Source organism: Sorex araneus, chromosome 1, assembly GCF_027595985.1.
Source record: "Sorex araneus isolate mSorAra2 chromosome 1, mSorAra2.pri, whole genome shotgun sequence".
Taxonomy (NCBI): Eukaryota; Metazoa; Chordata; class Mammalia; order Eulipotyphla; family Soricidae; genus Sorex; species Sorex araneus.
This window is the reverse complement of record NC_073302.1, coordinates 185,130,058-185,155,161: the sequence shown is the minus strand read 5'-3', so window position 1 is coordinate 185,155,161 and position 25,104 is coordinate 185,130,058. Positions and strand designations below refer to the sequence as shown.

Sequence of the window (25,104 nt, the reverse complement as noted above, 5' to 3'; positions counted from 1 at the left end):
CTTCCAAAATTTCTGGCTGTTATTGGAAATTATCAGACTCCATAAAACCCTATTGAGAGAAGAGTTGTAACATTTAGGTAGCTGTCCCAATGAGTGCATTTGGCAAATAAGGTATGGAGTCTTTGTTTCTTCTTCTTCTTCCTTTTTTTTCCCCCGTCTTTCACCTGTGGGTGCTTAAAAGACAAAGTTCAGGAAGTTTTAATGGATGGGTTGAAAAGAGATTTTTTTGATTGACACAGATTCAATTCTTCTTTTGTAATGATTTAACAAGTTCAGCAGTATTACAACTGGTTGTTGAAATAACAGCATACAAATCTGCTTCTAGAAGGCAATTTCCAATTAAAAAGACATCAGACAAATGATTTAGCAGTAATATAATCCGATTTTCCAGAAGGAAGAAAGTATACTGCCGCTCTTCGCTAGACATAGTCTTTAAATACATACTTGAGTTTTCGGTCCATAAAATATGATGCTTTTCTTCGTTCTGACAGATGCTGCATTTTGTCCAAGCTTATTTCTTCTGCCGCTTTCTTACTGCGGGGCCATTTGTTTTGTTTTACTTTATTTTGAATTATTAATCACTGAGCAGACACTTGATTACTGTAAAAGGATTATAAACATCACTAAATTGCTGGTGGTGAAGAGGTAGATAGATAGGTACTGGTTTCTGCAGGGTTTTTTAAAATTGGTTTTTCCCCTTGGAGAGCTGTTGGCGAAGTATAACAATCTCCAGTCAGATTGCTGGCACACATAGAAACTATTGGTGGGAAAAAGCAAATTAACGATTGCAAGTCTACATATAAATTTTTAAAAGAATAAAAGTTGCATAGAAATGTGAACTGATTTAAATTAAAGTTTATATGTAATCAATAGTTCCTTACTAATTTAATATTTTCTCACTCTCTCCTGCTTTGTTTTACTTGCTCTCTTTGTTCACCTCGGTGTCTGTAGCAGATTTGCTAAATAATCATGATGACCAGGCAAAACTGACATCGGCAGATGCGAGAGTTCGCAAAGAGAGATACCTCAGCTTCCCGAACATACACAGAGGACAGGACATATTGTGGGAGTCAGAGCTGACTTTCTCTATTTCAACATTTACAAATTAGAAGCTGTTTCTGAAAAAAAATTACTACATACAATATCTTTAATCAGTAAGTGAAGGATGAAGGATAGTATTAATCTTTATAAGTCCATTCAAAGTGATTCGTTGAGAATGGAACTCCCGTCCTGTCATTCTCTGACTTTGCAGTGACTGACTTATGGTACAAGTCAAAGTCTTAGTAATGATCTCTAAGGCATGGCACATCCACTCTCTGTTCCCTCGACTTTGTTCCCTACTGCTGGAACCACACCTGCTTCTTTGTGTCTGCCAAGCTCTGGCTCTTTTTCCTACCTGAAGACCTTTACAGGTTTACTATGCTCAGAACCTACCACTCAGGAGCTTATGTCAACTTTCACCTTTTATAAACTGTGATTTACTCCACACATCCCAGCAGCCCCATTCTCCACCATACTACTTGCCCTCTGCTTTTTCTGTCAGGTTTATTTGCTTTTAACGCACTATGATATCCATCAATTTATGCATTTATTTTATCCAGTTTCTTGAAGGAATATTAGCTGTGTGAGGACCCAGGATTTTTAAGGAGATGGAGAGAGAAGGTTGGGCCACAGCCAGCGTACTCAGGTCTTATTCCTGGCTCTGTGCTCAGGGATCACTTTTGGCAGGGCTCAAGAGATCCCATGCTGGGAGTCGAACCCATGTTGACTCTGTGCAAGGCAAGTGCCTTAATATTTGTATGACCTTGCCAACAAACTGAGTTCTTTACATTATTGTTTCAGTTATATATTTCAAATCTTTAAAAAATTGTTTCTTGAATAAATAATTAAAAGCTTATAAGATAGGTGATTGGCACACCCCATTTCCTTTTGCATTTAGCCCAAAGTCTCTTAATTAGACAAATGAATCAGGACACCATTGGCTATCTGTGATGGAGCATGAAACTTAAAAAGGAAAATGAAAGACATATAAATATGGTGGGTTTTTCCCCAGTGGAGCAGGTTAGTTTTATTTAGGAAATACGGAGTCAAGAAAAGGAGAGTCCTGTAAAGTAAGGAAGCTGAGTTACATCCCCCCAGCTGAGAAGCAGGTGACTCTAGAATAGAGGGTTTTTTTGTTTATAATAGAGTTTAGAATGAAGTTTATTATGTTCAAGTGATCATAGCACCCTTATTTCTGTCTATGTTAAAACATCCACAAGCCTCTTGTGGTTCCAAAACGTAGTTGCAAAAGAAATGAAGACTCTTTTAAAACCTAGATTTGCTGTCACTCTTCTTGATTTCCACGTGTCTCAAAGTATAATACAGTCCTGCATTGTTTTTAGAAGGGGCTGAGTCCTGTGAATCTCAGAATAATGCAAAAGTGTATCCAATAAGAAAATAGATCATAATCCCATTGCTTTAATCCAGCCGGACTGCTGTAATAACAATTTAGAAAAAGCTCACGGTGGCTTTTGAGCAGCAGAAATTCATTTCTTGAGGCCAGAGCAATTAAAGTGTTGGGCATAGACTTGCCTTGCATGTGACTTACACATGTTAGATCTGCAGCACCCCATATGGTCCCTGAGCACTGCCAGAAGTAATTCCTGAGTCGAGAGCTAATAGTAACCCCTGAGCATTGCCAGGTGTGGCCCCAAACAAAAAAAAACGGATAAAAAGATAAATGAATTTCTTATAGTTCCAGGGCCAGGAACTTCAATACCAATGTGTCTAGTGGAAACCTTCCTCATTCATCTATAACCACCGTGACAAATACTGCATGTCCCATGAAGACGGGGTAGAGGGCTCTCTGGTATCTTATGATAAGGCCGCCATCCTCACAAATGCTCATCTATCCAAGGCCTCGCCTCCTAAAATCAAAGCATGGAGTGTTATGGTTTTGGCAGATGAATTGTGAGGAGGAATACAAACATTCCATCTGTGGTATCTCCCTATTTCCAGATTCACAAAGAAAAAATGTCAGGATTATAGAGGGAATGCTTTTGGGGCGATAATGCAGTTCAGTGCTGGAATATTTGCTCTCTGTGTTCAACCCCCAGAATTTCAGAAAGCTAAAATAAAATAAAGGAGTAAAGTTTTTAGAAGAAATTGCCTTTAAATAATAACCATGGGCGTAAGAAAAAATAGGTGTCTGGCAGGTAATGTTCTAATAACATAAGCTTTGCATATCAATATGTAGCTGGAGCCTCGTTGGAACATTATTGCATCAATATATCAGAAAATTGTGAACATGCCACAGAGATGCCTCTGGATCCCATGCCAGGCTGTCTTATCTGGGGCAACCTGGAACTGGGGGTGGGTGAGTCCCCCTACCTGCCCCAGTAGAGCCCTGGTGACCTTGAGCCAGTCTCACAAATAAATCTCTCAGAAGAGAGCAGCAAAATGAGAGGGACACGCTGCAGAGATGCCTTTGCACCCCAAAGTCGCATTTGGTTAAAAACAATTACTATCCTCAGCTGTATCACTGTATTTAAAATTTTAGAAATCCTGGAATTTTAGAATTCATACTCTACACCATTGATGTACCATAGCAAGGGCTTAAACAGACTTTCCTCTAAGGGAACATTTTGGATCACTTTTAGCGGATTATTCATAATAAGCAATGCAAAATAAACTTATTTAGGTCTTTCTTTGGGGACAGGCTTTGGGAGTTTTGGTGACAACATTCGAAATATGGTAGTTGGGAGGTGTAATGGTGGTGGGATTGGTGTTGGAATACTGAATGTAATTTTAAAATTAATTAATTAAGTTAGTTAATTAATTAAAGTTAATGGGAAAAAGTGTAGCTCAACTGAAAACATGAGTTAAGTGCTGGAACCTGTAGGTGAATCCGAACTTCAGCCAGGCAGGAGTACTTCGCCTTATTGTGATATGCCTGCAATTGATAGCAATGAAGGGAAGGGGGAAGGAATGAAGAAAAATTATCAGAATTTATCTGAAAAACTTTACCAAATGTTTATCAGTGAAAGGGATTCTCTATTATTTTTAAGCTGTCACTGTCATATGTTAAAAAAATAACTGGAAGGGACAGGAGAGGCATTTGCTCAGATAATGAAGATCTCAGGAGTCTGATAAAGGCTGCAGTGAAGCTGACTTCTTACAGGAAGGGAAACTGGACATCACAGAAGGTGCTTGGAGCTCTGATAGCTTCTTGAGGCGGGGGGACCTGTTGTCAGCACAGTTACTCTAGGAGTGGGACTTTTCCCAGGGAATTTTATTTTTCCATTTTAAGAAACTGAAATTTAAGGAAGCTGTTGGATAAACAAAAATGCTTTCTCTGAGTGTAGGCCTCTATAGGAAATGAGAAAGAGGAAATGCATGTAGGAATGCACTTTCAGGCCCTGACACCAGACCTCACTGAATTCATACGATCTGCATGTGAATTAGTATGTCTTTTATGCAGATGACTTAGTGCTGTTCAGTTGGAGTGGGTAGCCCCTTGGAAGACACACAACCAGAGATTAAACCACCATTCAACTATGTCTTCATTCCAGATTCATGATTTTTCTCATTATCTTTCAGAAGATTCAGGGAGAAATTTGATAATTGACTTTAAATATTTTCAGATGAACACATCATATTTTTCTATATTTTCTATTTTTATCCACAAAGAGAAGGCTCTTCCAGTGTAGACCATTGGGAGTAGGTTATTTGGGTTCAGCACAAAGTGCTTTAAAACAGTGAGTTTCAGGCAGGAGCAACAGTACAGTGGATAAGGGACTTACTTGCCTTTCATGTGCCTGATCTGGGTTCAGTCTACAGCACCCCAGATGGTCCTCTGACCTCTGCCAGGACCAGTCCCTGAGCAAACAACCAGGAGTAGGCCTTGAACACAACTGGGTGCAGTCCCAAAGCCAAAAACAATAATAATAATTACAGAATTAATGGTACATATTTCTGAAGGTAGTTGGACTCCCTCCCGAAGAATTTGCTTCACTTAGGTGTTTAAGCAGCTTAGATAATGACAGGTTCGCAGACTATTAGTTTTTCCCTCTCAGAGAATCACAATCCCCTAACACCACTCCCGAAAGGCATAGTGTTAGCATCGTCATCATCATGTCACTGTGAAAGATGAAAAGAGCCAGGAGTAAGCCCTGAGCACCACTGGGTGTTGTCCAAAAAAAAAAACAAAATGAAAAAAACAAAACAAAAATTAGTTCAATACATTGAATCCCTTGAGCTGATTTTACTGCTCACGTGTATGTGAAATCTGGGATTGGGTTTAGCTGCATATAGCAAAACAAACGAAGACATCCTAAGACGTAGACGTTAGTTTGATCACAGACCCATTTGGAGACAAGGTGCCATGGCCTTTCCTTCTGTTTGCCAGGCTCTTCCCAGCTCACTGCATTCCCTTCTCTACGTGATCATGCTTGTCCTCATAACTCTCCAGTTATCACATGCTGCCTGCCATCAGCAGGATTGATGAGGCACAAAAGGACCCACGTTACCTTTGTAGCTGAGGCTGGGATCTATCACCCTTTAAACAGCTGTAGCACCAGCTAAAACTATGGGTTCTTATGATGGAGGAGGAAGAGAAAAGGAACTCTTGTAGAACTAGTAGTCTCTAGTATGGGCAGACACTCCACTGAATCATCAAGCTCATTTACTACTAGGAAATTAAGAACATTCTATTGACCTCTTTTTTCCTTTGTCCTTCCCATAGAAAAGTGGTCGGTCATTGAGCTCATTTCTAAAGGCAATTTTAGGAGTCAAAGTGGTTATACAGGGGCTGGAGCAATAGCACAGCGTGTAGGGAGTTTGCCTTGCACTTGGCCAACCTGGGTTAGATTCCCAGCATCCCATATGGTTCCCTGAGCACTGCCAGGAGTAATTCCTGAGTGTGTGAGCCAAGAGTAACCCCTGTGCATCGCCGGGTGTTACCTGAAAAGCAAAAAAAAAACAAAAAGTGGTTATACAGCAAGTTGAGCACTTGTCTTGCATGACACCAGCCTGGTTTGATCCCTGGCACCACACACGTTTCCTAAACTCCTCCAAGAGTGATCCCTGCTTCTAGAACCCGGAGTAAGCACAGAGTGCTGCCAGGTGGGGCCCAAAACAACAAAGGGGAAAAAAATTTTAGACAATTTTGTCATTCTGGATAGTAAACAAACTAGCTTAGACTAGAAATAGCACACATAATAAGCTTCATTTAAATTCAGTTTTGGAGTGAAATTGCTTAATTATTTCAGGCAATAAATGCTAACAAATTATACTTAAAATAATTGCTGGGTTATAGTTTTTTTCTAGATTAAATATTTTTGATTTGTGTTTATTTCGGTGGTTGTCCTCTGCACTTGGAGTAACAGCGCACCCTTTATATAATCTAGGACTTTAAATTAAACCTTGCTTTTTTTGTCAGCCCACCTGCCTTGTTGATTACTCCTACACACATACACACACACACACACACACACACACACACCATGTATTTTACTTCACTTCTCCACTTTGTAGTATAAGGATCATCATTTCCTCATTATCAAAAGAAATAATATCCTGTAGAATTTAGAACATGTGCAACCTGTGGTTTCTCTCTCTTTGGAATACTGTTTAGCTTTTTGTTGTTGGTACATAAAGACTTCAAGAGATTGAAAGACTCCAAAGGAGGAAGGTATGAATCTTAGTGCTCCAAGTAAGCTTAGGGCATTTCCTAAATCATTTTTATAACTTTATTCAAGGACATAAATGAATAGTGGCAAAATATAGACACCACTCAATTATAAATTTGGCCATAGTCAGAATCTCACTAGCACATTTTTTGTTTGTGTTTGTTTGTTTTAGGGCCACACCTAGTGATGTTTAGGGGTTTTTGCTGGTTTTGCACTCAGTGTTTAAGGCACCATGTGGGATGCTGGGGATTGAATCCAGGTTGGCCTCGTGCAAGGCTGTTACCATCGGAGCTCCAGTCCCAGTCAGTGGGCTTTTGTGAAAATTAGTATTTTGTTGATGTTCATTGGTAGAGTACATAAGTAGATGCTACACTAAAGGCATTTAGCACTTTCAGGAGTGAGAATTCTTTTGGCTTCCCTTTCCAGTTTTTATTTTAAGAAACAGTTGACTTTACCTTAACATAGTTTTTATTTAGATAGATTTTCAACACAGTTTTCTTAAATATAACCCATTCATGTACACACTGCTTTCCAGGAAAAATTACTGTCTTCAAAGTAGTAGTATTAGCTTCTCATAAACAAGTGTTTGTTAGTTGTTCTTACTGTGTTTATTAGCAATAATAATTTATACTTGGACTCATTTTTGGTAGCTAGACAATAATCCAATGTATCTTACAGTAATGTAGCCAATAGAGTATTCACCTGTCTTTGGGAGTAAGACTATTGCATGGACATAGATCATATTTCTAAGATGTATGTGCTATAACTAGGAGCATTTCTCTAATTTTGTGTGATTTTAGCATCTGACTCTTATGTTCTTTTGGCCACAGGAAGTTCCTCTTTTCTTGCTAAAAGTAAGGAAATGGTTGTAAAGGCTTCACTCTTTCTTTTTTTTAAATTTTTTTTTAGTGAATCACTGTGAGGTAGTTACAGACTTACAAACTTTTGTGCTTGCGTTTCAGTCATACAGTGATCGAGTACTCATCCCTCCACCAGTGCCCATTTTCCATCACCAATGGTCCCAGCATCCCTCCCACCACCCCCACCCCGTCCCCTCCACCCCACCCGACCTCTGTGACAAGGCATTCCCTTTTTCTCCCTCTCTCCTTTTGGGTGCTGTGGTTTTCAATAGAGATATTAAGAGTGGGCCCTCCTAGCACCCTTTACTTGGTGGTCCCTTCTCTATCTGAGCTGCCTTCTCCCCCAGCATTTAAGACCTCACTTTTTCTTGAACATTCTATGGTCTGAAATAAGTAGAATTCAGGGATAACTGAAGTACATAGCACCAGGTCCCTGTGAGGTCTTCTTTATCATCTTGCTCTCTTTCAGTCTCAACCACTGATTTAGGGAGATTTCAGTGAGCGAGTATTAGAAGGTCACAAAGTGAGGAATCAAGTATTAGAATTAGATCTCTCCACTCTGACTTCCCAACTTCCCTCAGATAATATAGCCGAAGCATACCCATTCTCTCATGGTGGCTAGCCCTGGGGAGTTTTACACTCATCTCAATACTGCATGTAGACACAAGATACAGAATCCTAGATTAGTGAAAGTGAAATGATTATTCAATATACCAGTGTTGTAAATCAGATGCATGTTTTTGACTCCAACGTGTGAAGACCTGTGGAAAGAGGATCAAAGGAGGGAGAGATGCTTGGGAATAACAGTCATTCTTTGGTCCCAAATAACCCACAGGAGCTTTTAACTGTTATGCATCAAATTTAAGTCGATGAGCGGACTTCTACAAAACCATGGGGTGTCCTGACTCTTGGAAAATGAACAAAACCCTCAGAACATAGTTGAAAAAAACACTAATTTCCACCACACTGCATCAGAAAGAAAACATATTCCAGGCCCTACCAAAATCTATATATCTTAACTAGTAAATGTGGACTAGGAATCTGCACTTAAACTTGCTATTTGACATAGTGATTTAGTAACATTGCATTTGGGATCAAAGAAATCAGTTTCACATCAAGGAAGACCTAAACTAAAATTCCAAGTACTTCCTGCTAGAAACAGTTCCAAATTTTTGCCCATGACCTGGCCCATCAGAACCGAGCAAATAGAATTCTTCCAGAATAGCCTTGATGTGGAGAGCAGAGGATCACAACTCAGGCAACTTAAAAAGTTGACATATCCTGGGCTTTCCCACACGGTGTCCACCAGCGCGGCTTTAGGCTGAAGTCTTGATGGATAGTTGAAAGATTCTGGTCCAAGCAAGCTTATGACTTTATATATCGAGTACAATTTTTTGAAACAGCAAGATATTGTCATTTTCTATTTTTCATTTTTGATCTGTCAAAAGTGCGTTGGAACAGCTCTTCAGGCAGAAATCCACTAGACGTGGGTACTATGATATTTATAGTTTGCACTTTTTGGAGTATGTATTTCTAAATGATCCTCATGGGAGAAAGTGTTTCAAAATAAAATATGTAGAGCCCCTCTCAAAATTATTGTCTTACTTTGCTCGCCCAGCATCTATCCCATTGAGGGAAAGAGGACAAAAATAGGTTTTTTACTCTCTTTTAAATACTTATAACTAGAGTAAAAACTAGAAGTTCCATGTCAGAACAAGCTTACATGTTAAACATAATGAATTAACTTGATTCAGAAAATCTGAAAATAGTTCTTGACCATTATTGAATCCACCATCATGGGATAGTCAGATCTGATTCTGTTACTAAACCTAAAGGAATTTTAATAATCAACCTCCTTAATGCCCTTAAATTAGTTCAAGTTTCATAACACTGTTAAATTACACTCTTGGTTTCTGGGAGTACCTCAACCCTGTGCAAATAGGTTTTTTGCTTTGCTTTATTTTTTATTTTCAGGCACACCTGGCGACGCTCATAGTTTACTCCTGGCTTGGTGCTCAGAGGTCATTCCTGGTGGTACTCAGGGGACCCTATGGGACGTCAGTGATTGAAACCATATCTGCCTTACCTTTGGCTGCAATTGCCTTACTTGCTGTACTATTTATTTGCACCCCCCATCAAATGGTTTTTGCAAAACATATTTAATAATTTTTCATATTGAAATATTTCCAAGATGCTATATAAACAAATATTAGAAATTTGGAGATTTTTTTGCTACACATTAAGTGATTTTTACTTATGTCTCATTAATTTAAAGTATTTGTTTTACTTTGTAATAGCCATTTACACTTTTGTACTTAGGCTACCAAAATTTAAATTTTTGAAATCTCCATTGAAAGTGGAGATGTACATGCCAAGATCAAACAAGAGCAGATTTGATAATGTTTCAGTTGCAAAAGTTGCCTTAAAATACTGCAACAAAACTAGTTTCTGCTATAAATTATCTTACTATTTAAAGTTAAACATTTACTTACTTTCCTAAGAAAGTTTTGAATACATTAAGCAATTATTGATTATCAAGAAGTGTTTCTTCGTGCTTTCTGGTGTCTTTGGTATTTGATAGAAGAGCACCAGAATGTCAGTCATTCTTAGTCCTGCTCAGTTGAACTTTGAAAATTCTATCTCACCTGGCAATATTTTTGGCCCTGTAGTTATTGCTCAAGCCTTTACACTGTGTCTTCCCTACTAAGACTGAAGCCATGTCATAAATTTTAAGGTATATACTTTCAAAATGGCTATCACATAATATACACATAATTAAAAATTTAAGCTACACATTGATGTACAATGCAAACTATAGAGAGCGAGAGGCAGTAAAGTCGTATTGACTTGTGCAGATGGGAAGAGTCAGTGAAGCGGGTAGTGACTTAGTGACTCTGTTGTGGGCACTGTGGGACAGAGACTGTTACAAGGGGGTGGTTTCTTTTCACAAAAGGGGCTCTAGTCTGTATTCCACAAATCTCTTCCCTTTCCCCTCAGATCCCTCCAACAGGCTGACCTATTCACATCCCACCACTGACATAAATGTTAACTTCATATAAATTCTGAAACTGGCTAAATCTGTAGGAATTTTCCTTCTCTCAATACCTTGCTGGTTATTATTTTTGACACAAACACTTGGTGTTCTCTGGTTATTACTTCTCTTTTTTGGTTATGGAATTAGTGGGAGGCTTAACAGTGTAGTTCTGACATGTCCTTTGGAAGATCAACAAAATGCTTTTCTGAGACATTACGCTGTCAGGCAAAGAAAAACAGGAGGTATTTCAACCCAGCTCTTGCTCTCATCTTGGAGAAGGAAGTCTGAGCACTTCACCTGTCTTTGCTTCTTTCTTCAGCCGCTAAGTGAGGGAACTGAGCTACCTAATCTCCAAATAAGCTTTTAAATTGTATTTCTGGGACATCAGGCTTAATGTGGCAAATTGAGTACATGACTTTTTATTTTCTCCTTTATCTCTCAAACCCCTCTAAAAATAGAGGGTAAAGGAATCAGAAAGTGCTCCTCATCACTTATCATCAGGAAAATGCAAATCAAAACAAGATTTTAGCTCACTACTGGTGAGATTGGCACTCAATGCAAAAAAAAAAAAAGGAAAGTGCTGGAAGGGACATGGGGAAAAGGTACCCTGATCTACCTTTGGTAGGCCTGCCAGCTGGTCCAGCCCCTCTGAAAAAATAGTACAGAGACTTCTTAAAAATTGAAAACTGAGATGCTGTATGTTTCACTTCTTGGCATCTATCCCAAGGGCCTAAAGCTCTATTATTATTTTGTATTTTTACAAAGGTTTCATGTTCGAGATTCAGCCGTACAATGATCAAACACCCATCCCTCCACCAGTGCACACTTTCCACCGCCAGTGTCCCCAGTATATTCCACCACCACCCCCATCACAGTCCTCACCCTGCCTCCATGGCAGGCAATTTCCCCAATACTCTCTCTCTACTTTTAGGCATTATGTTTTGCTCAAATTTTCCCACCACCACTCAAGTCTGCCCGCCAGGGGTAGATCGTAGATCATTTATTGTCCATTGCTCATTTTGAATATCTTGGGTACTACAGCCACATGCTTCTGGAATCCTAGATTGTAAATGTTTGAGTTATAGAGACATTTATGTAGGGCACTAATGCATTTTGGGGTTCAATTGGGTGTCTCTGGACCAGGGCTGTTGGTGCGCTAAGATGGCACCTGAGGCACCCTGTGGGGGTGACAGCCAGGCCAACAAGCAGGCAGGGACTCAGGGAGGGACTACCTGGCACCTCTGTCACCATGTGGCATTGAGATTTAGTCCTGGAACCTGCATACCTGGGCCTTGCTTGTGGAAGCTCTTGGTCACTGGGATTCCATCTGGAGTAGGCGGAGAGACTGCACCTGCTCCATCTGGGGTGCCCCAGTGAAATTGACTCAGTATGGGGCTCAGAGAGATCTCTGGCTCTGTGGTGTCTTCTGGGACTCATTACTGTGTCTCTGGACCAGGGCTGCTGGTGTGCTAAGATGGCACCTGGGTTTCTTTAACCAGTAATTTGTTCTAGGGCACTCGGGTTGTTTCCAGATTTGGGATATAGTGAACAATGCTGTAATGAACATATAGGTACAGATGGCATTTCTACTGTGCTTCTTTTGCATCCTCGGGATATATTCTGGTGGAGGGCTGGGTGGTTGATCTTTGTGTAATTGTAACCCAAACATGAAAACTTGTAACTATCTCATGTTGATTCAATAAAATTTAATAAATAAATATATATATAAATAAAATTAGTTTACCATTTTTTAAAAAAATGGTGCCTGGGGGGCTGGAGCGATAGCACAGCGGGTAGGGCGGTAGGGTGTTTGCCTTGCACGTGGCCGACCTGGGTTCAATTCCCATCATCCCATATGGTCCCCTGAGCACTGCCAGGAGTAATTCCTAAGTACAGAGCCAAGAGTAACCTCTGTGCATCGCCGGGTCTGACCCCCCCCCAAAAAAATAGCACCTGCAGGCACATTGTGCAAAGCCTTATTTTGAAAAGACATTTATACTCCTGTAATCATTACAGCATTATTTACAACGGCCAAGTTTGAAAACACCCCACATGTCCAAGAACAGATGACTAGATAAAGAAACTGGTATAGATGCACAATGAATTACTACTTGGTTATAAAAAAAAAAAAGATGAAATTGTACAATTTGCCACTACAGGAACAGATTGAAGGCATCATGGTGAGTGCAGTGACTTCTGAGGAGTGGGACAGGTACAGAGTGATTTCTGTCATCTGTGGGCTATAAATAAAATTGCTAAGGAAATAACGAATGGTGAAAAGAACAGCACCTAAGAGTTGCCCTACATACGGAGCTTACCGAGGGCGTGAGTTCCATGGAGGACTCTGGTGCAGAGGAGCAGACACTGGTCGTCTGTGTGCTGTAAGCACTGTGCACAGGAAGCTCTAATCTTTCTTAGAACTGTAAGTCAGGGTGCTTCAATAATGATTGAGAGGGGAAAAGTTACAAGTTGAAAATAATGAAGAGGATAGGAGAGATGCCACATATATATGTTAATACGTATCAATATGTATGAATACATTGTACTAAATAAATGCTACTCACTAGAGATTAATACTTATCTGGAAGTGGACAACAGAGAGAGCACTGCTAGCTGGCCAGTGCAGCAGCTGTTTAACTAGGTGACCATGAGAAGCTGCTTCAGATGTCGGCAAAGCAGGGATTCCTTATGGCCGGAAATTGGCTAATGGATGGAACAGGCTACACCTGCCCCCAAATCACAGGCAGTGGTGATTCTTCTCGCTAGAACTGAAAAATCCCTACTTGGAAGGGAAACTTGGGGAGGTGTGTGACTTAAGAAAACTCAAAATGAGAAAAGGGAGGTGACTTAGTAGGAACAAGGTAGAGAAGAGAAAATAAGGGCTAAAATAGAAAACAGCGAAAGATGAAGTTGAGGAAGGGGCTGGATTGAGAACACAGCAGGTATGCATGAGGCTGACCCAGATTCAATCCCTGACACCCCATATGGTCACCCATGTCCTGCCAGGAGTAGACCCGAGCTTGGCTAGTTGTAGCCCCAGAAACAAAAGAAAGAGGTGAACTTGAGGAAATCTTTAAAAAAAAAGATGAAGGGGCTGGAGTGGAGAATCCAGGGGAGAGAGCATTTGCCTTGCACACAGCCAACCCAGGTTTGATCCACAGCATCCCAGATGGTCTCCTGAGCACTTTCAGCAGTGATTCCTGAGTGCAGAGTCAGGAGTTAACCGCTGAGCATCACTGGGTGTGACCCTCCTCCCCAAAAAAGAAAATGGAAAAGATAAACACAAAACATCCAGCTCATAGGATGTGGTAGGAAAACGAGACTCACTCTAGCACATCCATTTATAGTCCAAGTATGCCAGCTCATAGGATGTGGTAGGAAAACGAGACTCACTCTAGCACATCCATTTATAGTCCAAGTATGGGACTCATAAATAGTAAATTGGGAAATTATTAAAAAGGTAAGAAAAATTATCAATAGAGTCATACAGGAAGCTTTAGATTAAAATCACCTAGCAAAATGAATGAGAAATTCACAGGAAATTGAATGAGAAAAATAACTCAGTAGTGCACAACAGTGAAAGTTCAGAGCTAGAGGCAGATAGATTCTGGTGCAGGAGGAAGAATTTCAGGAGGGCACAAATAGTGAGTCAGACAGATACAAAGAAAGACATTGGGCATAGCTGCCACCTGGGGACACACACACACACACACAGGAGTTCACAAATCATAAGTGTGACAGCTGAATTCTGAACAACAGAATTATATAAAAATTGAAATTTGTAGATGAAGTGATTACCACCTTATCATCCTGCGTCAAGCCAAACAAATGAAGGGTGAAGCTAAAATAAAAATAAATGAATGATATTCCAAATTTGCTTCAGAAACTTGATGTTACAGTTCCTGAACTCCAGGGAAAATTAAAAGATAAGCAAGAAACAGCAATCATAGGACACTTAGTTGGTTAAGTGAAGAACAATATTTATGTAGCTTTAATAGCTTAATATTGATTTAACTAAGAACTGTGATATAAATCTATTAGAAAACTAGTGGGATGGGAAGTAGGTATGAAAAACCTTCCAAGTCAAGAAGTCAATAGAGAATGAATGGAATAATGAGTCTATAAGTCAGAACATAAACACATTTGGGAAAATGAAGGTTAGAGGCAGAATTCTCTGCTGAAAGGGTGAAAGTTGCAGGAATAGAACTTGTGGTTGGGCGATGGGATGGACAGCTTTTTTTCTCTCTAGGATCATAGGACTTCTTGGCTTTTAACTGCACTATTAAATACTTGATGTCAGAGTGATTCTAATATAAATTTTCTGTTTGTTCATCTTGATATGTGTCCTAATTGGACATGTTTCTTTTTCAGACTTCACTGTGAGACTCCGGAAATATATATTTACAGAAATAGAAGAATATTTCTTATACGTTAAGAACTTTTGATCCCTGATTCCATGCACTTGCATAACATTTCTTTAGTTTGTGACTGTTGGAGCTCCAGTTGTGCATAGAGCTCCAGTCTCACAGGGTTTATAAAAAGGCTTTTTCTAACTGGAAGTATGAGGCCAGGGGAGAGAGCCAGTGGGTAGGAGCTGGAGTGGGAATTTCTTCATGATCCCCCACCTTGCGGGGGAGTTAGGAAGTACGCTTTCTAGATGTATTGGTTCTTCTGTGTGAACATTCTTTTTCCATGGAAACGTGAGTAATTTCAAATTCAAATTTCTGTAATGGACTGGGGAGAGGGGTTGACTTGCCTTCTCTTGTTTTCTTTCTTCTCAAGCTGTGTCTGGATTCAGGGTAAGGAGCAGCCTTCTGAGAGACACACGCCAGTGAGTAGACAGGGTGGGTGGTCTGTCTGAAGGTGACTCAGAAGGAAGGGAGACAAGGAAGATTGTAGTGAGTGATACTTCCCATGACATGGAAAACTTTTCTTTTATTTTATTGAATCACCATGAGATAGTTACGAGCTTTCATGTTTGCGTTACAATCTCACAATGATCAAACACCCATCCCTCCACCAGTGCACAATACACACCACCAATATCCCCAGTATAACCCCCCCTTTCCCACCCTCCCCCTGCCTCTATGGCAGACAATATTCCACATACTCTCTCTATTTTTGGGCATTATGGCTTGCAACACAGACACTGAGAGGTCATCATGTTTGGTCCATTATCTACTTTCGGCACGCATCTCCCATCCTGATTGATTCCTTCAGCCGTCATTTTCTTAGTGATCCCTTCTCTATTCTATCTGTCTTCTTCCCTCCGCTCATGAAGCAGTCTTCCAGCCATGAGGCAATCCTCCTGGCCCTTGTATCTACTGTCCTTGGGTGTCAGCCTCATGTGATGTTATTCTATACTCCACAAATGAATGCAGTCCTTCAATGTCTGTCCCTCTCTTTCTGACTCATTTCACTTAGCATGATACTTTCCATGTCTGTCCGTTTATAAGCAAATTTCATGACTTCATTTCTCCTAACAGCTGCATAGTCTTCCATTGTGTAGATGTACCAGTTTCTTTAACCAGTCATCTGTTCTATGGCACTTGGGTTGTTTCCAGATTTTGGCTACTGTGAACAGTGCTGCAATGAACATATAGACATGGAAAACTTCACCCTGACTTCTGTGCCCTTGCATTGGATAAATCAGTCTCATGGCCACTGGGGGCCAAGTTCTCATGACTTGCCTACTGTGACCTTCCCCATCACATGGGAAACAGAGGGAGTTTTTCTTATTGTAGACTCATTGCCCTGTGAAAATCAGTCTTGAGAAGTTTTGATATGAAGAACAGGGAGCAAAGATGTATCAGGGTAGAAGAAGAGCAATGTAGCCATTTACTAATTTAAGTCTCAGAATTAAATTTATTTTGTGATAAATGAGGGTATGCGAAACTCAAATCAACAAGTTCCATTCTGAGAAGCCAGAAGCTAAACAACATACTGGTTGGATTGGTTTGGAGAGTAGGAGTGTGGGTCTGAGGGAACTCTGCTCAGCATTCAGATGCCCTCATCAATTTTTATACGCATGAAAGTTGCAATTATTCCCCAATTAGAAGTTTTTTATCATTTAATTAGTGTTGACTTTCTTTTTCCTTAGAAAGAGAATACCGTTTTCACAAGTGGGTAAAATACTTAGGTTGCATGCGTATGTACCTTGATGATGTATTGGAACACATTGTATAATTAAACTTAAATATTTTAATGATATCTCATTTGCTGTATCCTTGGAGGATAATTGTCACTCAATAATGAATTTCCTCTCTGGGGTATTTTGTTTTTACATAACAAAGGCTGCCTTAATGAACCTTTATCTCATTACAAAGTAATAACAATAGTGATTTAAATATCAAAATGAAAGGAAACTTTTATCATAGTTTTATTCTCTTGTAGGCAAATTAATACTGCTTAATTTATTTTTTATAATTCACTTTTGTTTAAAATAAACATTTGATAAAAGACGTTGACTTCTCATTTTGCAAGTAGATTTGGTGTATTTTATGACAAAACGGTAATTAGAAAGTTTCCTGAATAAGAAACAAGGGCCTGCGAGCTAGTACTGAAGTTAAGGGACCTGCTTTGCATTCGGCTGTCCCTAGCTTTATCCCTTGCACCACATAGGGGTTCCCCATGCACCACTTGGAGTGATCCCCAAGCTCAGAGCAAAAACTAATCCCTGAGTAGCACCAGGTGTGGTCCCCAAAGCCCAACTATGAACCGCTTTGTAATTCATGGTGCTTTAATAAAATAAAACTTGGAAAGGAAAATTGGATCTGTGGATAAACCTGAGCCTATTACTCTAATAAGAATTTAGGTTTCTGGGTCTTGAGTATTTCAGAATATGCTCAGGTTATTTGGTTTCTTGCTGTTGCTTTTTGTGTGTTTCTCAAGGCCTGCTCTTTGTACTAGTTCAGGAATGAATCTGTAAGTTGGGATTTACCATCATGCAAGTCCAAATACTGCTTTTAAGTACAAGTTTATGCTCTTCAGTTGATGCCAGACCATCCTTCCTGCCGACTTAGATTCTACTAGAAGGATAGAGCCTGGAGTCTATGGCAGGGACAAAACATATGCTGTGAAACAAAGGTCATATGTCATGGTTGTGTGTGCTGTTGTTTCTCCTTAAGAGTGTGTGGTATAAAACATCACTGTATCACTGTATCACTGCATCCCATTGATCATCGATTTGCTCGAGCAGGCACCAGTAATGTCTCCATTCATCCTAGCCCTGAGATTTTAGCAGCCTCTCTTTACTCATTCTTCCCAGTGGTGCCTCATTGGAGGCTCTTTCAGGGTCAGGGGAATGAGACCCATCACTGTTACTGTATTTGGCATGTCGAATACACCACAGAGAGCTTGTCAGGCTCTGCCGTGTGGGCAGGATGCTCTCAGTACCTTGCCAGGTTCTCTGAGAGGAAGAACTAGGCTATAAGAGGAATAAAACACAGACTCATTTAAAACTATTCCTGAGGGCCTGCGGGATAGTAGGGTGCTTACCTTGCATGCAGCTGACCTGGATTGGGTCCTTGGTAATACACAGGGTCCCCTGAGTCCAACTGGGAGTGATCCCTGAGTGCAGAGCCAGGAATAAACCCTGAGCATTGCCAAGTGTGGCCAAAATGTAAATTAATTAAATTTTTTAAAAGTATTTTTGAATCAGTAATAGCATATTTAGCCTTTCTGGAGTTTCATAATAAACAAATACCAGAAGCAGGGCTTGCCTTTGAAATTGACTCAAGGCTCAAACATCTCACCTTCATGTTTTTTTCTTATACTTAAATCAGGCTAATGCTACAAGGTAGACAGAAACTATTGTGATGATTAAAAATAAATAATAAAATAGCATGCTAGCGGTATTTAAGATACTACCAGCACATAGCACTCAATATTTGTTACATATGATTTTACTTATTAAGAGTATCATTAATATAGGTCCATGAAATGTGATTTTAAAGTTTCTTTTTTCATATTTTAAGAATGGGACATAAACCTCCATGTCATATCAATTTATAGGCCTTCTATTTTGGCTAAAATTGGCCAAAATGAGAAAGTGATTTCACATTTTCTGTGACTCAAAGATTTAGCTTTTGGGCTAGAGAGATAGTATAGCAAGTAGGGCACTTGCCTTTCATCAACTGACCTGGATTTAATTTCCAGCACCCCAAAAGATCCCCAGAGCCCTGCCAGGGGTGATCACTGAAGCACCGAGGCAGGAGTAAGCCCTGAGAATCATGGGTATGGCTCAAAAGCAAATCAAAACAAAATCAACTTTGATTCACACTAAAGCTTAAGTTAGGTTATTTAACTTCAATGATAGCAAGAGATAGCTACGTGGAAGAACTCTCATGCCAGTCACTCTTCCTGGGGTGCTCAAGCTTTACTTGGTGGCTTCTCTCAGGCCACGGTGCCATGGGGCTCCACTTTTTCAACTCTCATTTTCAGTTCCAGAGTGTAATGCCAATTACTCTGGGAAGGCTTAGAAAGAGACTGAGAATAGGAGAAGGGCAAATCTGTCTGTAAGCACCTTGTTCAAGTAAACTACTTTTCTGAAAGCAAGGACAGCAAGAATCTGTAGCAGCAGTGAAACAGTTTCTCTACCTGTTTGTGCACCAGTGTCAAAGAGTTCTAGCAAACATAAGATGCTTTAATCCTTCTGAACTGTGAAGAAATGATGAATATCTTTGTCGATAGCTCATGAGGCATTTGGGAGCACAGATCAAAGAGAACTATTACTACTGTACACTAGAAATTAAACTATCTGGATAGGAACTCCTTTAGTACATTACTCTTTCAATGATATATGGCAAATTTAAAATTCAAATGTTACCCCGATGATTAAGCTAAAGCTTATTGTAGCTTCTGTGCCAGAAAATAAGATATTAAAATGTTTTTTAAGCAACTCTGCTAGATTTTTTAATGACTTTCAAATTATATGGTTGAGATGGATTGAGGGGCAGTGTGTATTGTATATTTATAAAATTCCTCTAGACTACTGTAAACTCAATTGAGCAAAATTATATAAATGAAAGAATGTTTTGATATTCTTTCATGATCTTTAAGGAAAATTCCCAAAGGTTTTTTCAATTATATAATAGTTTTATTTAGCTATAGATTCAACTTCAAGTACAGTCATTAAACAGCAAAGAGGCTTACAGAAATGGATGCTAAAAATTTTACAATAGAAATGGGTATGTTTGTTCATAAACATTTTTATGTAAGGGTTTGGCTATTTGAAATGAAAACATGGGAATAATTTGTAGATTTATAAGACTTTCTGAGAAGCACAAGAAGCAAGAGACATAATTAGTATAGTTTTTTTAGTGAAAATTTTGACATTTTCTGTAGGTTTTTTTTAAAAATAAAGGAAATAGACTTTGTAACTGCATATCCTAATAGCTCCTGTGAAGTCAGTGGGATCATATATCAAAATGCTTTGGGAAATAGCAGTGTCTAAGAGTATAGAAACTTAAACAGAATATATATATGTTTAATATATATACATATATATGTGTGTGTATATATATATACATACATATATATATATACTCATAAGAACATTTCTTGTGTATCACTGCCAGAAAGACAGAGAAGTAGGTCCTCACTTTTGGGGGTATGAGGTAGGTTTGGGGACATCCCTCTCGGCGGTGCTCAGGGATTATTCCTCGCTCTGTACTCAGGAGTAACTCCTGGTGGTTCCTGAGGATCCATATGGGGTGTCTGGGGTGGGGCCCGGGTGGGTGAGTGCAAGGCGAGCAAGTTACCTGGTGTATGTTCTCTCTGGCCCCAGGCCCGACTCTGATTTCATCAGGTGCTCAAGCCAGCACCTGTGCTAAAGAGTTGCCTTCAAATGTGGTACCTCCCTCCCTCCCGTTTCTATACAATCTTCTTCTTATTAAAGGAAGAAAATGTAGTACAATGACCAAAGAGGGAAGCATTTGGAAGGAAATGTAAAGTACTTTACTTTAAAAAAAATCAAATCAAACACTTGAAATCTAAGTCTTGGGTATCTGTTTCCAAGTCACTCCTCAGGACCTTGGCTGAGATCTGATGATTTCTGAAGTGGCACATTAAGGAGGTAGCCGTCATCCTCATCTCCTTAGGACAGGAGCCACTAAGGACTCTCAGATTCCTGAATGCCTCAGTGGGAGCCAGGCAGTCTGTTTGCAGATCCTATATAGGAGAAACAGGAGAGCTCCGAAGGCACTCTCTGCCCTTTCTCTAAAACTCAAATCTGTGTGATGTTCTGTACCCATAAATAAATGAAACGGCGGGTGGGCAGATGCGCAGCATACAGAGGAGCCTTGCTCCCTCTTTGATGCTCTCAGCAGTGGTCAGTGCTTTCCTGGGCAGTTCACTGATCTCTTGAGGGAGAACTTCCCAACACTGTCCCTGTCACTGTCCCTGTCATCCTGTTGTTCATCAGTTTGCTCCAGCGGGCACCAGTCTCACCATTGTGAGACTTGTTGTTACTGTTTTTGGCATATCAAATAGTCCTCAGAGAGTAAACATTACAACATCAGGAGTGGTTTTATCTTTCATTAAAATATGCCAACACAGAATGTAGGTACAGAGTTTCTTAAGAAATATTTGTAGTAGTTGAAACTAAAAGAAAAAAGTAATTCAGATTAATGTCTGTTGATATTTACTTTTTGTCACACCCTGCAGTGTGTGTGTCGCTCTTATTCAGCACTCAGGAATCAGGGACCATATGCAGTGCCAAGGATTGAACCTGGGTCAGTTGAATGTAAGGTGAGCACCCTACCTGCCGTACTTTCTCTCCGGCCTTTTGATCTTTCCCCCCACCCCCATGGTAGTATTTCTAGGACAGAGGTATTAGGTAACTAATGGACATATCTAAAGGTCATGTAGTCCTCTTCAGGGAAACAAGCAAAACGTGTTGCTCTGGGCAAATTCTCATTGCAGACGAATCCTGTGTTCACTGGAAACTCTGGGAGTTATTTGTCTTTATGATGCGATAGGGCCTGGGCCCAGCAGGAGAGGATACTTCAGATAGACTGCATGGAAGAAGAGATGCGCTCTGTTGAAACCCACCTGCAGAAAATGCTTTTTCGGGGTGGTGGCTGACTGAGGAAGAGTGTGTAGACAGATAAACAGGGACCAGAGTGAAAATAGGGCATTTGCCTGGCAAGTGGTGACCTGGGTTCCATCTCCAACATCCCACCTGCTACACCAAGCACATCTGGAATGTCCTGAGTGCAGAGCCAGGAGCTACCCGAAAGCATCACTGGGTGTGACCCAACAAAGAAACAAACATAAAAGCAAGCAAGTGAAAACAAAACAAAACAAATGAACAGAAGCAGTCAGTTGGCATAGCTAAGTATGGCCAGCTCTCCTTGTAGAGGGCGAGGTTTCCCTGCCTCCGTAAAGCAAGGGTGTCTCAGAGATGAAATGGCTTCAGGGCACAGCTGGCAATGTTAACGAGAAAAGCTGGTCATGTGTTAGAAAAAAAAAAGAAAAGGAAAATAAAATGGAATAGGGAGATAACAACAACCTCGGCTCCAGGCTGAGCTGCCCTGTAGGCCAGTTCACAGTGTGTCCGGGTTGGAGAGTGGGAGGGCATCACTGCGCTCTGCCAGCCAGCGAGGGGAAGCGGGCAGGACTCTGCCGGCCCCATTCATTGTTAATTGTGGGTACATGTGCCACAGAGGCCAGGGTTACGGCCTTTCCTTGGGACCTGTGTTTTTTCTGGAATATTTTTACTTCGAAATGTTTACTGTGAATTCAAATTCAGAAGCACTGGAGAAAATTTTTGCACACCAAAAGCTACTTTTCCATCAGATTTGGGCATGGTCAGACTTATTCAAATTGTTGTTTTCTCATTTTTTTTTTGGCACTAGTTAAATGGAGGAATGTTTGTGAGGTTGAAATGCTAATGCCTCCTAATATGTGGATTTAAAAAAGGACAAAGCTGAAGTTACAGTTAGAGCTGTGTAGCTAAGGACTTCAAATATGGTGCCTGTTATATCTCTTTATATCCTGGCTCTGTGCTCTAGGAAAATTGCCAGTTCTCTGTGACTAGTTCCTACTTCAATAAATTGAGAATCATTGTGTTATAATTTTCATAATTCTGCTGTGAGGATTCAGATGAGAGATTATCTATGTACTGTGCTAATATTGCATCGTGCCTGGTATGTAGTAACAGCTCAATAATCATTGATTATTTTTTAAACAAAATATGATATTCAGAAGATTTGCCTTAGTGTGTTTGAAGAAAATATTCCCAGTGAAATAGAAGGACATATATTGTGCTGAATATTTAATAGACTAGATTCTGGAGCCTTAAAATCAGAATTTAAATCCTGACTCTACTAGCGTGTAGCCAGAGAAAACTAATTGCCTTTTCTAAATGTTAGATGCCCTCATTTATAAAGTAGAAATAATAGCCTATATCTCAAAATCTTAATAAGTCAGTGAGATGATATAAATTAAGTCAATGCCTGGTGTTTAAGTCAATAAATGATACTTGCTGTTATAATTATTACTCTCTGCGCTTTCAAAGTTTTATGTTTGCAAACTTTTAAAAAGCAATTTATGCCTTTTTATATGTATTTGGAGTCATATATAGTTTACACATTAGTTTTACTTAATGAACTATATTGGGACTCTTGTTCTTTCTTTTATTGTTAAATTTTATTGAATCACTGTGAACAGTTACAAAGCTTTCGGGTTTAAGTCTCAGTCATACAATGATCAAACACCCATCCCTTCACCAGTGCACATGTTCCACCACCAAGAACCCTAGTATACCCCTCATTCCACACCCCACCCTGCCATTGTGGCAGGTGATTTACATTTTACTCTCTCTTTACTTTTATTACATTCAGTTTTCTGATGGAAGACCCACTATTATTATTTAGAATTTTCCCCCCACAATCAGACCTGCCGAAAAGGCGTCATTAGATAATTTGTTTTCTGTTGATAATGAAGAGCATATGATGGATTTCTGGTATTTTAGTAATTAAGTCCAGAGGGATTCCTTCCAGAAGCTGCTGGGTTCCGAGATTGGTTTTTGTGTCTCTGGGATCATGGCAGTTCAGGAGCGGAGGAGCCTTTCGTGGGCGGCCGCTCGGGGTCTCGTCTGGGCAGGGAGCAGGGACTCGTTCTTAACCAGGGAGATTTTTCACTTCCAGGAGACATTTGGCAGTGTGTGAGACATACTAAGTTGTCACTAGTGGGTAGGGTTCAGAGATGTTACAAAATGTTTTAGGTTGTATAGGACAGTTATCTATAACAATAAGAATATTTAGTTCAAAGTGCTTCTCATGCTGATTTTGAGAAAACCTGAATTACAGTGACACAACTCGTAAGATTTAGTTTCTAAAATCTTTGCCCAGCAGCTGCAGAAGAAATGTTCCTATTTCAAAATCCCCTTTTATTCTGATGAAAATTGCTGTCAGTGGTAGACTGAACTCTCCCCAGCAGAGTAGCCAGGCTCTCAGGGGGTCTGATGTGAAGTGGGGAGGAGAAAGGCAGAAGCCTCCAGAGGGAATCTACCACCTTCTCTATCTACCCCCTCGGTCACCCAAGGAAGTGCCCGGGCAATCTAGAACTGATGAGTCTAAGATGGAGCCATTCATATCCCTCCAGCCCCAGGAGGCAGCCATTGAGCTGTGCCTGGAGTCCACTTGTTCTGCATGGCCTGGGTGATGATCCCTGATGCCTGAACTCTTAGGGAGCCACGGACTGAGGCTGGAGCGAGGAATTGCTCTTTCCAGGAATGGGGAAGTAAATCAAGCTTATTGGGGGAGCAAAGGGAGGGAAGAAGAGAGGTGGAGTTAGACACAGATTCAAGAAAGAACATGGGCTTCTCTCAGGCCTTCTCCCAGGATGGGGAAATGAGCGTTAAAGAATGAACGCCCATAGCTCAGGCCGGAAGATGCAGGCAGCACACGGGGATATCTTCTTTGGCCAAGTTAGTTTTTATACAGTTTTCCTAAACTGCCCCTTTCTCGCTTCCAACCCACCACCCACCAGCCTATTGCTAGTTGATTGCCAATGGGGAGAGCTTGGAGCAGTTGGTGGTATTTTTTTTGTTTTTTTTTTCCTTTTTGTAGGATTTTTTTCTTAAAATATTTTACATGCTGCTACATAAATCAGATCAGGTTGTTATAAACCTGGAGAATTATAAACACATAAATGAAGTATCTTGCAGAGTTATGGAAACTAAAGACAGCTAAGACAAAGCAAAACAAATGTCCAAAGTATTAAAATATTTAAAAAAAAATAGTGTCATTGCATTCTGGAACTACCTGGATTCCAACTTGGGATTTTTTTATTTTAGGGATGTGTGTGTCTCTCTCCCTTTTCTATCATATTTCCTATTTTTGTTTAAAATTTTTTAATTAAAATTTTATAAAACATTTTATTGTAAAAATACCATGATTTACAATGTTATCAGTAGTTGAGTCTTGTCTTTTTTGGATAATGTTTGTGTGGCCTTTGTTCCAGTGATGGAACCTCTCTCCTTTCAGAGGTACCAATCATCTCTCTCAGGAGGTCTCCATGGATCAGGCCTGGA

The 25,104-nt window shown here is 40.1% G+C and overlaps 1 protein-coding gene across 10 annotated transcripts in view; it reads left to right on the top strand.

Moving 5' to 3' along the window:
* PAM (peptidylglycine alpha-amidating monooxygenase) overlaps positions 1-25,104 on the top strand; it is a 297,725-nt gene that overhangs the window by 99,010 nt on the left and 173,611 nt on the right. The window contains exon 1 of one of the 10 annotated variants that reach the window (XM_055143822.1): positions 21,251-21,314. The exons of the other annotated variants lie outside the window; for them this stretch is intronic. The gene's annotated coding sequence lies outside the window, so the exon portion shown is untranslated. Of the gene's footprint in view, positions 1-21,250; positions 21,315-25,104 lie in introns of those variants that run through there. 10 annotated transcript variants of the gene reach the window in all.